The sequence below is a fragment of the Dreissena polymorpha genome, chromosome 13 (assembly GCF_020536995.1).
Source record: "Dreissena polymorpha isolate Duluth1 chromosome 13, UMN_Dpol_1.0, whole genome shotgun sequence".
NCBI classification, from domain to species: Eukaryota; Metazoa; Mollusca; class Bivalvia; order Myida; family Dreissenidae; genus Dreissena; species Dreissena polymorpha.
This window is the reverse complement of record NC_068367.1, coordinates 55,983,262-55,997,521: the sequence shown is the minus strand read 5'-3', so window position 1 is coordinate 55,997,521 and position 14,260 is coordinate 55,983,262. Positions and strand designations below refer to the sequence as shown.

Here is a 14,260-nt window from a genome sequence, read left to right as displayed (position 1 = left end):
CACCAAAAAGTAGAGCACAAAAAGGCTTATTTTCTTATTGCTTACAAATATACCTTCAAGTGATACCAAAACCAACCATTTGCAATGTATTTACAAATCCTAGGCAGCAGCACTCAACAATGTGTGCTAAGTATCAAACTGACTGCATGTAACCCTAAAAACAGGAGTTCCGGTTTGGGGTTATGTGACCTTTAAGAGAACCCAACCCCTTCAAATTTAAATTAAAGGCACTTTTCCCACAGGTATAATCTGTTTTGAGAAGATCACAAAGTTCCGGTACAATGACACACAGATTAATTCATAAAAGTTGCAGTTGAAAGAGCCATTGCGTAACAGCGTTTCGCGTCAAGAATTAAGGTAGAAAAGCCAAACTCGGTTTACATCATACATGCAGCACTTAGACTCCATACAAGGCATGTCTTTCGATTCTAATAGGCAAAGCTTATCTTACATATTTGGCTTAATAAGTGAAAACATCATCAATGGCAATATTTGTGCATCAAAGCAGTTTTGAACTGGATGTCGAACAACTTTTTATATTTTTTTGCACATTTTAGGTAAAATCCATGTAGAAGCAGCAATGCTGATGTCATTTGAACCAACAAAAGGGCTCGCTTGCATGGAAAAAAACACCCTTGGCTTCCTGACTAAAAAAGTCATCGTCAGACAGTGAGCTTTAAGTTTTTGTCACACCTGGACCTATGATTCTCGGCTCGAGTTCCGTCTAGGGCAGGCTCCGGAAAGTGTAGTCTGGCCCGGGTGCTCAATTCCGTGTAATCTGAGAAAACAAAAAGGTTTTTTGTGGCGCATTTGCCATTTACGGTGCAACTAATGTAAGTTAGATCCAATAGAGTAAGCTTTCAATAGTCTTTCGCTTTATTGCTGCAAAAGGTTAATTCACCACCCGGCATCACATTGTCGGGCACACCGGCAAAGTTGTCGCCACAAAGTTTGGTTTTCAGAGCTGCAGTCAATGTAACACACACAAATTTCCTAATTTTGGTGACAAAATGTGCCAGGATATCAAAGAAATCATTTTACAATAGATTTAATGAAAATAACGGCGTACTAACCTGCAAGACACCGATCCTCTCGCCACGACTGGGCGAGTGTGTTGAGGGCCGTCTCCGAATCAGTCACACTGTACAGTTTTTGATGGCCTGCCACTTCAGCCGGACTTGTAACCAATTGGACGACAGTTCAGGCAGAGCTATAGACCCATTTCGACACCGCCTCACAAATGCACACGTTTACGCATAATATTAAGGTCATTAAATACAGATTCCCTGGTGTTTTTCATGCAGGGTCTATCGCAACAACATTCTTCCAGGAAAAAGAAATATAATATTATTATTCATTTTTGTGTTTTCAGCTGAATTTATTGATTTTACTTGAACTCAGCGAGATATCCAAACAGGTAAAATAGGAAAGTAGTGTTATTCTGAGTAGATCTGCCTGAATGGGTTGAGGCGAAGGCGGATAGAAGTGTAGGTCCAAAATTGGCGGGCATTTTTAACAGAAAAAGGCTCAAAAGTAAACAATAATAATAAATACAGATGAAGAATAAAGACATGCATTAGGTTCATTATTGAGATTGATTCAAATTAATGTCAAAATGGCACTGAAAAACAATACCGGGTGTTTTAAGTAGTCTTAGAGAATATGTCTCCGGAACAGGTTTCGGTGTGATTTTCCAGCATTTACCCCCCTTATGACCCCAAGTTGCAACAGCCCAATTGCAAACAGCCCTTATTTGGGTCAAATGACATCTGGCAGTTTTGTTTTGCAATACAGAGAGTTTTGATGGTCAAATGTCAAAATTCGGGCAGACGACTAACTTGGTCGGATGTGCTTAAAGGTTACGCATGCGCAATTAATTTCCTTCTATATTACATATAAAATAGTTGAAGTTCGATAATCAATTTTTACCATGATCAGCGCATACCCACTATATCATACATACATCATTGGAAAGATTAATGCATAATCTTTGAAAAAAATGCATGTCCATTAAATTCTATACGCGCAAACTCAAAATATTACCCTAGAATAGCAAACCGGGTTTTGACAGCTGTGGCAACAACCATTTTTGGGCTCAAATAGTATGACCCTACTTTCGAAGCCGGGGAACCATCAACACAAAAAGTAGAGCACAAAATGGCTTATTTTCTTCTTATTGCTTACAAAATACCTTCAAGGTGATACCAAAACCAACCATTTGCAATGTATTTTACCAAATCCTAGGCAGCATGCATCAACAATGTGTGCTAGAGTATCAAACTGACTGCATGTAACCCTAAAAACAGGAGTTCCGGTTTGGGGTTATGTGACCTTTAGAGAACCCCAACCCCTTCAAATTTAAATTAAAGGCACTTTTCCCACAGGTATAATCTGTTTTGAGAAAGATCACAAAGTTCCGGTACAATGAACACAGTATAATTCATAAAAGTTGCCGTTGAAAGCGCCATGCGTAACAGCGTTTCGCGTCAAGAAATTAAGGTAGAAAAAAAGCCCAAACTCGGTTACATCATACATGCAGCACTTAGACTCCATACAAGGCATGCTTTCGATTCTAATAGGCAAAGCTTATCTTACATATGGCTTAATAGTGAAAAAAAATCATCAATGGCAATATTGTGCATCAAAGCAGGTTTTGAACTGGATTTCGAACAAACTTTTTATATTTTTTTGCACATTTTAGGTAAAATCCATGTAGAAGCAGCAATGCTGATGTCATTTGACCCAACAAAAGGGCTCGCTTGCATGGAAAAACAACACACTTGGCTTCCTGACTAAAAAAAGTCATCGTCAACATGAGCTTTAAGTCTTTTGTCACAACTGGACCTATGATTCCTCGGCTCGAGTTCCGTCTAGGGCAGGCTCCGGAAAGTGTCAGTCCTGGCCCGGGTGCTCAATTCCGTTGTAATCTGAGAAAACAAAAAAGGTTTTTTGGTGCGCATTTGCCCATTACGTGCCAACCTAATGTAAGTTAGATACAATTAGGAGTAAGCTTTCAATAGTCTTTCTCGCTTTATTTGCTTGCCAAATGGTTTAATTCACCACACGGCATCACATTGTCGGGCCACACCGGCAAAGTTATCGCCACAAAGTTTGGTTTCAGAGCGGCAGTCAATGTAAAACACACAAAATTTTCCTAATTTTTGGTGACAAAAGTGTGCCAGGATATCAAAGAAATCATTTTACAATAGATTTAATTGAAAATAACGGCGTACTAACCTGCAAAGACACCGATCCTCTCGACACGACTGGGCGAGGTGTTGAGGGCCGTCTCCGACATCAGTCACACTGTACAGTTTTTGATGGCCTGCCACTTCAGCCGGACTTGTAAACCAATTGGACGACAGTTCAGGCAGAGCTATAGACCCATTTCGACACCGCCTACAAATGACACACTTAGGTTTACGCATAATATTAAGGTCACTTAAATACAGATTCCCTGGTGTTTTTCATGCAGGGGTCTATCGCAAACAACATTCTTCCAGGAAAGAAAGCATAATATTATTATCATTTTTGTGTTTTCAGCTGAATACTTGATTTTACTTGAACTCAGCGAGATATCCAACAGGTAAATAAGGCAAAGTAGTGTTATTCTGAGTAGATCTGCCTGAATGGGTTGAAGGCGAAGGCGGATAGAAGTGTAGGTCCAAAATTGGCGGGCATTTTTAACAGAAAAAGGCTCAAAAAGTAACAATAATAATAAATACAGATGAAATAAAGACATGCATTAGGTTCATTATTGAGATTGATGCAAATTAATGTCAAAATGGCACTGTCGAAAAACAATACCGGTTGTTTTAAGTAGTCTTAGAATATGTCTCCGGAACAGGTTTCGGGTGTGTGATTTTCCAGCATTTTACCCCCCCCTTATGACCCCAAGTGCAACAGCCCAATTGCAAACAGCCCTTATTTGGGTCAAAATGACATTCTGGCAGTTATGTTTTGCAATACAGAGAGGTTTTGAATGGTCAAATGTCAAAATTCTGCAGACGACTAACTTGGTCGGATGTGCTTAAGGTTACGCATGCGCAATTAATTTTCCTTCTATATTACATATAAAATAGTTGAAGTTCGATATCAATTTTTACCATGATCAAGCGCATACCCACTATATCATCATACATAATTGGAAAGATTAATGCATAATCTTTTTGAAAAAAATGCATGTCATTAAATTCTATACGCGCAAACTCAAAAATATTTACCTAGAATAGGCAAACCGGTTTGACAGCTGTGCAGACAACCATTTTGGGCTCAAATAGTATGACCTACTTTCGAAGCCGGGAACCATCAACACAAAAAGTAGAGCACAAAAATGGCTTATTTTCTTATTGCTTACAAATATACCTTCAAGTTGATACCAAAACCAACCATTTGCAATGTATTTTACAAATCCTAGGCAGCATGCACTCAACAATGTGTGCTAAGTATCAAACTGACTGCATGTAACCCTAAAAACAGGAGTTCCGGTTTGGGGTTATGTGACCTTTAAGAGAACCCAAACCCCTTCAAATTTAAATTAAAGGCACTTTTTCCCACAGGTATAATCTGTTTTGAGAAAGATCACAAAGTTCCGGTACAATGACACACAGATTAATTCATAAAAGTTGCCGTTGAAAGCGCCATGCGTAACAGCGTTTCGCGTCAAGAATTAAGGTAGAAAAGCCAAACTCGGTTACATCATACATGCAGCACTTAGACTCCATACAAGGCATGTCTTTCGATTCTAATAGGCAAAGCTTATCTTACATATGGCTTAATAAGTGAAAAAAAATCATCAATGGCAATATTTGTGCATCAAAGCAGGTTTTGAACTGGATTCGAACCAAACTTTTTATATTTTTTTTTGCACATTTTAGGTAAAATCCATGTAGAAGCAGCAATGCTGATGTCATTTGACCCAACAAAAGGGCTCGCTTGCATGGAAAAACAACACACTTGGCTTCCTGACTAAAAAAAGTCATCGTCAGACATGAGCTTTAAGTCTTTTGTCACACCTGGACCTATGATTCCTCGGCTCGAGTTCCGTCTAGGGCAGGCTCCGGAAAGTGTCAGTCTGGCCCGGGTGCTCAATTCCGTGTAATCTGAGAAAACAAAAAAGGTTTTTTGTGCGCATTTGCCCATTACGGTGCCAACTAATGTAAGTTAGATACAATTAGAGTAAGCTTTCAATAGTCTTTCTCGCTTTATTGCTGCAAATGGTTAATTCACCACACCGGCATCACATTGTCGGGCACCACCGGCAAAGTTATCGCCACCAAAGTTTGGTTTTCAGAGCTGCAGTCAATGTAAAACACACAAATTTCCTAATTTTGGTGACAAAAGTGTGCCAGGATATCAAAGAAATCATTTTACAATAGATTAATTGAAAATAACGGCGTACTAACCTGCAAAGACACCGATCCTCTCGACACGACTGGGCGAGTGTTGAGGGCCGTCTCCGAATCAGTCACACTGTACAGTTTTTGATGGCCTGCCACTTCAGCCGGACTTGTAAACCAATTGGACGACAGTTCAGGCAGAGCTATAGACCCATTTCGACACCGCCTACAAATGCACACTTAGGTTTACGCATAATATTAAGGTCACTTAAATACAGATTCCCTGGTGTTTTTCATGCAGGGTCTATCGCAACAACATTCTTCCAGGAAAGAAAGCATAATATTATTATCATTTTTGTGTTTTCAGCTGAATACTTGATTTTACTTGAACTCAGCGAGATATCCAAACAGGTAAAATAAGGCAAAGTAGTGTTATTCTGAGTAGATCTGCCTGAATGGGTTGAAGGCGAAGGCGGATAGAAGTGTAGGTCCAAAATTGGCGGGCATTTTTAACAGAAAAGGCTCAAAAAGTAAACAATAATAATAAATACAGATGAAATAAAGACATGCATTAGGTTCATTATTGAGATTGATGCAAATTAATGTCAAAATGGCACTGAAAAACAATACCGGGTGTTTAAGTAGTCTTAGAATATGTCTCCGGAACAGGTTTCGGTGTGATTTTCCAGCATTTACCCCCCTTATGACCCCAAGTGCAACAGCCCAATTGCAAACAGCCCTTATTTGGGTCAAAATGACATCTGGCAGTTATGTTTTGCAATACAGAGAGTTTTTGATGGTCAAATGTCAAAATTCTGGCAGACGACTAACTTGGTCGGATGTGCTTAAAGGTTACGCATGCGCAATTAATTTCCTTCTATATTACATATAAAATAGTTGAAGTTCGATATCAATTTTTACCATGATCAAGCGCATACCCACTATATCATCATACATCATTGGAAAGATTAATGCATAATCTTTTGAAAAAAATGCATGTCATTAAATTCTATACGCGCAAACTCAAAATATTTACCTTAGAATAGGCAAACCGGTTTTGACAGCTGTGCAGACAACCATTTTGGGCTCAAATAGTATGACCTACTTTCGAAGCCGGGAACCATCAACACAAAAAGTAGAGCACAAAAATGGCTTATTTTCTTATTGCTTACAAATATACCTTCAAGTTGATACCAAAACCAACCATTTGCAATGTATTTTACAAATCCTAGGCAGCATGCACTCAACAATGTGTGCTAAGTATCAAACTGACTGCATGTAACCCTAAAAACAGGAGTTCCGGTTTGGGGTTATGTGACCTTTAAGAGAACCCAACCCCTTCAAATTTAAATTAAAGGCACTTTTCCCACAGGTATAATCTGTTTTGAGAAAGATCACAAAGTTCCGGTACAATGACACACAGATTAATTCATAAAAGTTGCCGTTGAAAGCGCCATGCGTAACAGCGTTTCGCGTCAAGAATTAAGGTAGAAAAGCCAAACTCGGTTACATCATACATGCAGCACTTAGACTCCATACAAGGCATGTCTTTCGATTCTAATAGGCAAAGCTTATCTTACATATGGCTTAATAAGTGAAAAAAATCATCAATGGCAATATTTGTGCATCAAAGCAGGTTTTGAACTGGATTCGAACAAACTTTTTATATTTTTTTTGCACATTTTAGGTAAAATCCATGTAGAAGCAGCAATGCTGATGTCATTTGACCCAACAAAAGGGCTCGCTTGCATGGAAAAACAACACACTTGGCTTCCTGACTAAAAAAAGTCATCGTCAGACATGAGCTTTAAGTCTTTTGTCACACCTGGACCTATGATTCCTCGGCTCGAGTTCCGTCTAGGGCAGGCTCCGGAAAGTGTCAGTCTGGCCCGGGTGCTCAATTCCGTGTAATCTGAGAAAACAAAAAAGGTTTTTTGTGCGCATTTGCCCATTACGGTGCCAACTAATGTAAGTTAGATACAATTAGAGTAAGCTTTCAATAGTCTTTCTCGCTTTATTTGCTGCAAATGGTTAATTCACCACACCGGCATCACATTGTCGGGCACACCGGCAAAGTTATCGCCACAAAGTTTGGTTTCAGAGCTGCAGTCAATGTAAAACACACAAATTTCCTAATTTTGGTGACAAAAGTGTGCCAGGATATCAAAGAAATCATTTTACAATAGATTTAATTGAAAATAACGGCGTACTAACCTGCAAAGACACCGATCCTCTCGACACGACTGGGCGAGTGTTGAGGGCCGTCTCCGAATCAGTCACACTGTACAGTTTTTGATGGCCTGCCACTTCAGCCGGACTTGTAAACCAATTGGACGACAGTTCAGGCAGAGCTATAGACCCATTTCGACACCGCCTACAAATGCACACTTAGGTTTACGCATAATATTAAGGTCACTTAAATACAGATTCCCTGGTGTTTTTCATGCAGGGTCTATCGCAACAACATTCTTCCAGGAAAGAAAGCATAATATTATTATCATTTTTGTGTTTTCAGCTGAATACTTGATTTTACTTGAACTCAGCGAGATATCCAAACAGGTAAAATAAGGCAAAGTAGTGTTATTCTGAGTAGATCTGCCTGAATGGGTTGAAGGCGAAGGCGGATAGAAGTGTAGGTCCAAAATTGGCGGGCATTTTTAACAGAAAAAGGCTCAAAAAGTAAACAATAATAATAAATACAGATGAAATAAAGACATGCATTAGGTTCATTATTGAGATTGATGCAAATTAATGTCAAAATGGCACTGAAAAACAATACCGGGTGTTTAAGTAGTCTTAGAATATGTCTCCGGAACAGGTTTCGGTGTGATTTTCCAGCATTTACCCCCCTTATGACCCCAAGTGCAACAGCCCAATTGCAAACAGCCCTTATTTGGGTCAAAATGACATCTGGCAGTTATGTTTTGCAATACAGAGAGTTTTTGATGGTCAAATGTCAAAATTCTGGCAGACGACTAACTTGGTCGGATGTGCTTAAAGGTTACGCATGCGCAATTAATTTCCTTCTATATTACATATAAAATAGTTGAAGTTCGATATCAATTTTTACCATGATCAAGCGCATACCCACTATATCATCATACATCATTGGAAAGATTAATGCATAATCTTTTGAAAAAAATGCATGTCATTAAATTCTATACGCGCAAACTCAAAATATTTACCTTAGAATAGGCAAACCGGTTTTGACAGCTGTGCAGACAACCATTTTGGGCTCAAATAGTATGACCTACTTTCGAAGCCGGGAACCATCAACACAAAAAGTAGAGCACAAAAATGGCTTATTTTCTTATTGCTTACAAATATACCTTCAAGTTGATACCAAAACCAACCATTTGCAATGTATTTTACAAATCCTAGGCAGCATGCACTCAACAATGTGTGCTAAGTATCAAACTGACTGCATGTAACCCTAAAAACAGGAGTTCCGGTTTGGGGTTATGTGACCTTTAAGAGAACCCAACCCCTTCAAATTTAAATTAAAGGCACTTTTCCCACAGGTATAATCTGTTTTGAGAAAGATCACAAAGTTCCGGTACAATGACACACAGATTAATTCATAAAAGTTGCCGTTGAAAGCGCCATGCGTAACAGCGTTTCGCGTCAAGAATTAAGGTAGAAAAGCCAAACTCGGTTACATCATACATGCAGCACTTAGACTCCATACAAGGCATGTCTTTCGATTCTAATAGGCAAAGCTTATCTTACATATGGCTTAATAAGTGAAAAAAATCATCAATGGCAATATTTGTGCATCAAAGCAGGTTTTGAACTGGATTCGAACAAACTTTTTATATTTTTTTTGCACATTTTAGGTAAAATCCATGTAGAAGCAGCAATGCTGATGTCATTTGACCCAACAAAAGGGCTCGCTTGCATGGAAAAACAACACACTTGGCTTCCTGACTAAAAAAAGTCATCGTCAGACATGAGCTTTAAGTCTTTTGTCACACCTGGACCTATGATTCCTCGGCTCGAGTTCCGTCTAGGGCAGGCTCCGGAAAGTGTCAGTCTGGCCCGGGTGCTCAATTCCGTGTAATCTGAGAAAACAAAAAAGGTTTTTTGTGCGCATTTGCCCATTACGGTGCCAACTAATGTAAGTTAGATACAATTAGAGTAAGCTTTCAATAGTCTTTCTCGCTTTATTTGCTGCAAATGGTTAATTCACCACACCGGCATCACATTGTCGGGCACACCGGCAAAGTTATCGCCACAAAGTTTGGTTTCAGAGCTGCAGTCAATGTAAAACACACAAATTTCCTAATTTTGGTGACAAAAGTGTGCCAGGATATCAAAGAAATCATTTTACAATAGATTTAATTGAAAATAACGGCGTACTAACCTGCAAAGACACCGATCCTCTCGACACGACTGGGCGAGTGTTGAGGGCCGTCTCCGAATCAGTCACACTGTACAGTTTTTGATGGCCTGCCACTTCAGCCGGACTTGTAAACCAATTGGACGACAGTTCAGGCAGAGCTATAGACCCATTTCGACACCGCCTACAAATGCACACTTAGGTTTACGCATAATATTAAGGTCACTTAAATACAGATTCCCTGGTGTTTTTCATGCAGGGTCTATCGCAACAACATTCTTCCAGGAAAGAAAGCATAATATTATTATCATTTTTGTGTTTTCAGCTGAATACTTGATTTTACTTGAACTCAGCGAGATATCCAAACAGGTAAAATAAGGCAAAGTAGTGTTATTCTGAGTAGATCTGCCTGAATGGGTTGAAGGCGAAGGCGGATAGAAGTGTAGGTCCAAAATTGGCGGGCATTTTTAACAGAAAAAGGCTCAAAAAGTAAACAATAATAATAAATACAGATGAAATAAAGACATGCATTAGGTTCATTATTGAGATTGATGCAAATTAATGTCAAAATGGCACTGAAAAACAATACCGGGTGTTTAAGTAGTCTTAGAATATGTCTCCGGAACAGGTTTCGGTGTGATTTTCCAGCATTTACCCCCCTTATGACCCCAAGTGCAACAGCCCAATTGCAAACAGCCCTTATTTGGGTCAAAATGACATCTGGCAGTTATGTTTTGCAATACAGAGAGTTTTTGATGGTCAAATGTCAAAATTCTGGCAGACGACTAACTTGGTCGGATGTGCTTAAAGGTTACGCATGCGCAATTAATTTCCTTCTATATTACATATAAAATAGTTGAAGTTCGATATCAATTTTTACCATGATCAAGCGCATACCCACTATATCATCATACATCATTGGAAAGATTAATGCATAATCTTTTGAAAAAAATGCATGTCATTAAATTCTATACGCGCAAACTCAAAATATTTACCTTAGAATAGGCAAACCGGTTTTGACAGCTGTGCAGACAACCATTTTGGGCTCAAATAGTATGACCTACTTTCGAAGCCGGGAACCATCAACACAAAAAGTAGAGCACAAAAATGGCTTATTTTCTTATTGCTTACAAATATACCTTCAAGTTGATACCAAAACCAACCATTTGCAATGTATTTTACAAATCCTAGGCAGCATGCACTCAACAATGTGTGCTAAGTATCAAACTGACTGCATGTAACCCTAAAAACAGGAGTTCCGGTTTGGGGTTATGTGACCTTTAAGAGAACCCAACCCCTTCAAATTTAAATTAAAGGCACTTTTCCCACAGGTATAATCTGTTTTGAGAAAGATCACAAAGTTCCGGTACAATGACACACAGATTAATTCATAAAAGTTGCCGTTGAAAGCGCCATGCGTAACAGCGTTTCGCGTCAAGAATTAAGGTAGAAAAGCCAAACTCGGTTACATCATACATGCAGCACTTAGACTCCATACAAGGCATGTCTTTCGATTCTAATAGGCAAAGCTTATCTTACATATGGCTTAATAAGTGAAAAAAATCATCAATGGCAATATTTGTGCATCAAAGCAGGTTTTGAACTGGATTCGAACAAACTTTTTATATTTTTTTTGCACATTTTAGGTAAAATCCATGTAGAAGCAGCAATGCTGATGTCATTTGACCCAACAAAAGGGCTCGCTTGCATGGAAAAACAACACACTTGGCTTCCTGACTAAAAAAAGTCATCGTCAGACATGAGCTTTAAGTCTTTTGTCACACCTGGACCTATGATTCCTCGGCTCGAGTTCCGTCTAGGGCAGGCTCCGGAAAGTGTCAGTCTGGCCCGGGTGCTCAATTCCGTGTAATCTGAGAAAACAAAAAAGGTTTTTTGTGCGCATTTGCCCATTACGGTGCCAACTAATGTAAGTTAGATACAATTAGAGTAAGCTTTCAATAGTCTTTCTCGCTTTATTTGCTGCAAATGGTTAATTCACCACACCGGCATCACATTGTCGGGCACACCGGCAAAGTTATCGCCACAAAGTTTGGTTTCAGAGCTGCAGTCAATGTAAAACACACAAATTTCCTAATTTTGGTGACAAAAGTGTGCCAGGATATCAAAGAAATCATTTTACAATAGATTTAATTGAAAATAACGGCGTACTAACCTGCAAAGACACCGATCCTCTCGACACGACTGGGCGAGTGTTGAGGGCCGTCTCCGAATCAGTCACACTGTACAGTTTTTGATGGCCTGCCACTTCAGCCGGACTTGTAAACCAATTGGACGACAGTTCAGGCAGAGCTATAGACCCATTTCGACACCGCCTACAAATGCACACTTAGGTTTACGCATAATATTAAGGTCACTTAAATACAGATTCCCTGGTGTTTTTCATGCAGGGTCTATCGCAACAACATTCTTCCAGGAAAGAAAGCATAATATTATTATCATTTTTGTGTTTTCAGCTGAATACTTGATTTTACTTGAACTCAGCGAGATATCCAAACAGGTAAAATAAGGCAAAGTAGTGTTATTCTGAGTAGATCTGCCTGAATGGGTTGAAGGCGAAGGCGGATAGAAGTGTAGGTCCAAAATTGGCGGGCATTTTTAACAGAAAAAGGCTCAAAAAGTAAACAATAATAATAAATACAGATGAAATAAAGACATGCATTAGGTTCATTATTGAGATTGATGCAAATTAATGTCAAAATGGCACTGAAAAACAATACCGGGTGTTTAAGTAGTCTTAGAATATGTCTCCGGAACAGGTTTCGGTGTGATTTTCCAGCATTTACCCCCCTTATGACCCCAAGTGCAACAGCCCAATTGCAAACAGCCCTTATTTGGGTCAAAATGACATCTGGCAGTTATGTTTTGCAATACAGAGAGTTTTTGATGGTCAAATGTCAAAATTCTGGCAGACGACTAACTTGGTCGGATGTGCTTAAAGGTTACGCATGCGCAATTAATTTCCTTCTATATTACATATAAAATAGTTGAAGTTCGATATCAATTTTTACCATGATCAAGCGCATACCCACTATATCATCATACATCATTGGAAAGATTAATGCATAATCTTTTGAAAAAAATGCATGTCATTAAATTCTATACGCGCAAACTCAAAATATTTACCTTAGAATAGGCAAACCGGTTTTGACAGCTGTGCAGACAACCATTTTGGGCTCAAATAGTATGACCTACTTTCGAAGCCGGGAACCATCAACACAAAAAGTAGAGCACAAAAATGGCTTATTTTCTTATTGCTTACAAATATACCTTCAAGTTGATACCAAAACCAACCATTTGCAATGTATTTTACAAATCCTAGGCAGCATGCACTCAACAATGTGTGCTAAGTATCAAACTGACTGCATGTAACCCTAAAAACAGGAGTTCCGGTTTGGGGTTATGTGACCTTTAAGAGAACCCAACCCCTTCAAATTTAAATTAAAGGCACTTTTCCCACAGGTATAATCTGTTTTGAGAAAGATCACAAAGTTCCGGTACAATGACACACAGATTAATTCATAAAAGTTGCCGTTGAAAGCGCCATGCGTAACAGCGTTTCGCGTCAAGAATTAAGGTAGAAAAGCCAAACTCGGTTACATCATACATGCAGCACTTAGACTCCATACAAGGCATGTCTTTCGATTCTAATAGGCAAAGCTTATCTTACATATGGCTTAATAAGTGAAAAAAATCATCAATGGCAATATTTGTGCATCAAAGCAGGTTTTGAACTGGATTCGAACAAACTTTTTATATTTTTTTTGCACATTTTAGGTAAAATCCATGTAGAAGCAGCAATGCTGATGTCATTTGACCCAACAAAAGGGCTCGCTTGCATGGAAAAACAACACACTTGGCTTCCTGACTAAAAAAAGTCATCGTCAGACATGAGCTTTAAGTCTTTTGTCACACCTGGACCTATGATTCCTCGGCTCGAGTTCCGTCTAGGGCAGGCTCCGGAAAGTGTCAGTCTGGCCCGGGTGCTCAATTCCGTGTAATCTGAGAAAACAAAAAAGGTTTTTTGTGCGCATTTGCCCATTACGGTGCCAACTAATGTAAGTTAGATACAATTAGAGTAAGCTTTCAATAGTCTTTCTCGCTTTATTTGCTGCAAATGGTTAATTCACCACACCGGCATCACATTGTCGGGCACACCGGCAAAGTTATCGCCACAAAGTTTGGTTTCAGAGCTGCAGTCAATGTAAAACACACAAATTTCCTAATTTTGGTGACAAAAGTGTGCCAGGATATCAAAGAAATCATTTTACAATAGATTTAATTGAAAATAACGGCGTACTAACCTGCAAAGACACCGATCCTCTCGACACGACTGGGCGAGTGTTGAGGGCCGTCTCCGAATCAGTCACACTGTACAGTTTTTGATGGCCTGCCACTTCAGCCGGACTTGTAAACCAATTGGACGACAGTTCAGGCAGAGCTATAGACCCATTTCGACACCGCCTACAAATGCACACTTAGGTTTACGCATAATATTAAGGTCACTTAAATACAGATTCCCTGGTGTTTTTCATGCAGGGTCTATCGCAACAACATTCTTCCA

The 14,260-nt window shown here is 39.2% G+C and overlaps 1 long non-coding RNA gene across 3 annotated transcripts; it reads right to left on the bottom strand.

The window, feature by feature from the left end:
- Positions 1–746: 746 nt before the first annotated feature.
- Positions 747–14,260, bottom strand: LOC127856161 (uncharacterized). 3 transcript variants are annotated; one of them, XR_008037876.1, is made up of 11 exons: positions 14,001–14,256; positions 13,612–13,698; positions 11,852–12,011; positions 11,463–11,549; positions 9,703–9,862; positions 9,314–9,400; positions 7,554–7,713; positions 7,165–7,251; positions 5,406–5,565; positions 5,016–5,102; positions 1,135–1,233 (listed from the first exon to the last, which is right to left on the bottom strand). It is a non-coding gene; the product is annotated as an uncharacterized LOC127856161 (long non-coding RNA). The 3 variants fall into 3 exon arrangements; XR_008037875.1 differs by lacking the exon at positions 1,135–1,233 and adding an exon at positions 3,297–3,399 and having other exon boundaries at positions 14,001–14,252; XR_008037877.1 differs by lacking the exons at positions 1,135–1,233; positions 5,016–5,102 and adding an exon at positions 747–778 and having other exon boundaries at positions 14,001–14,260.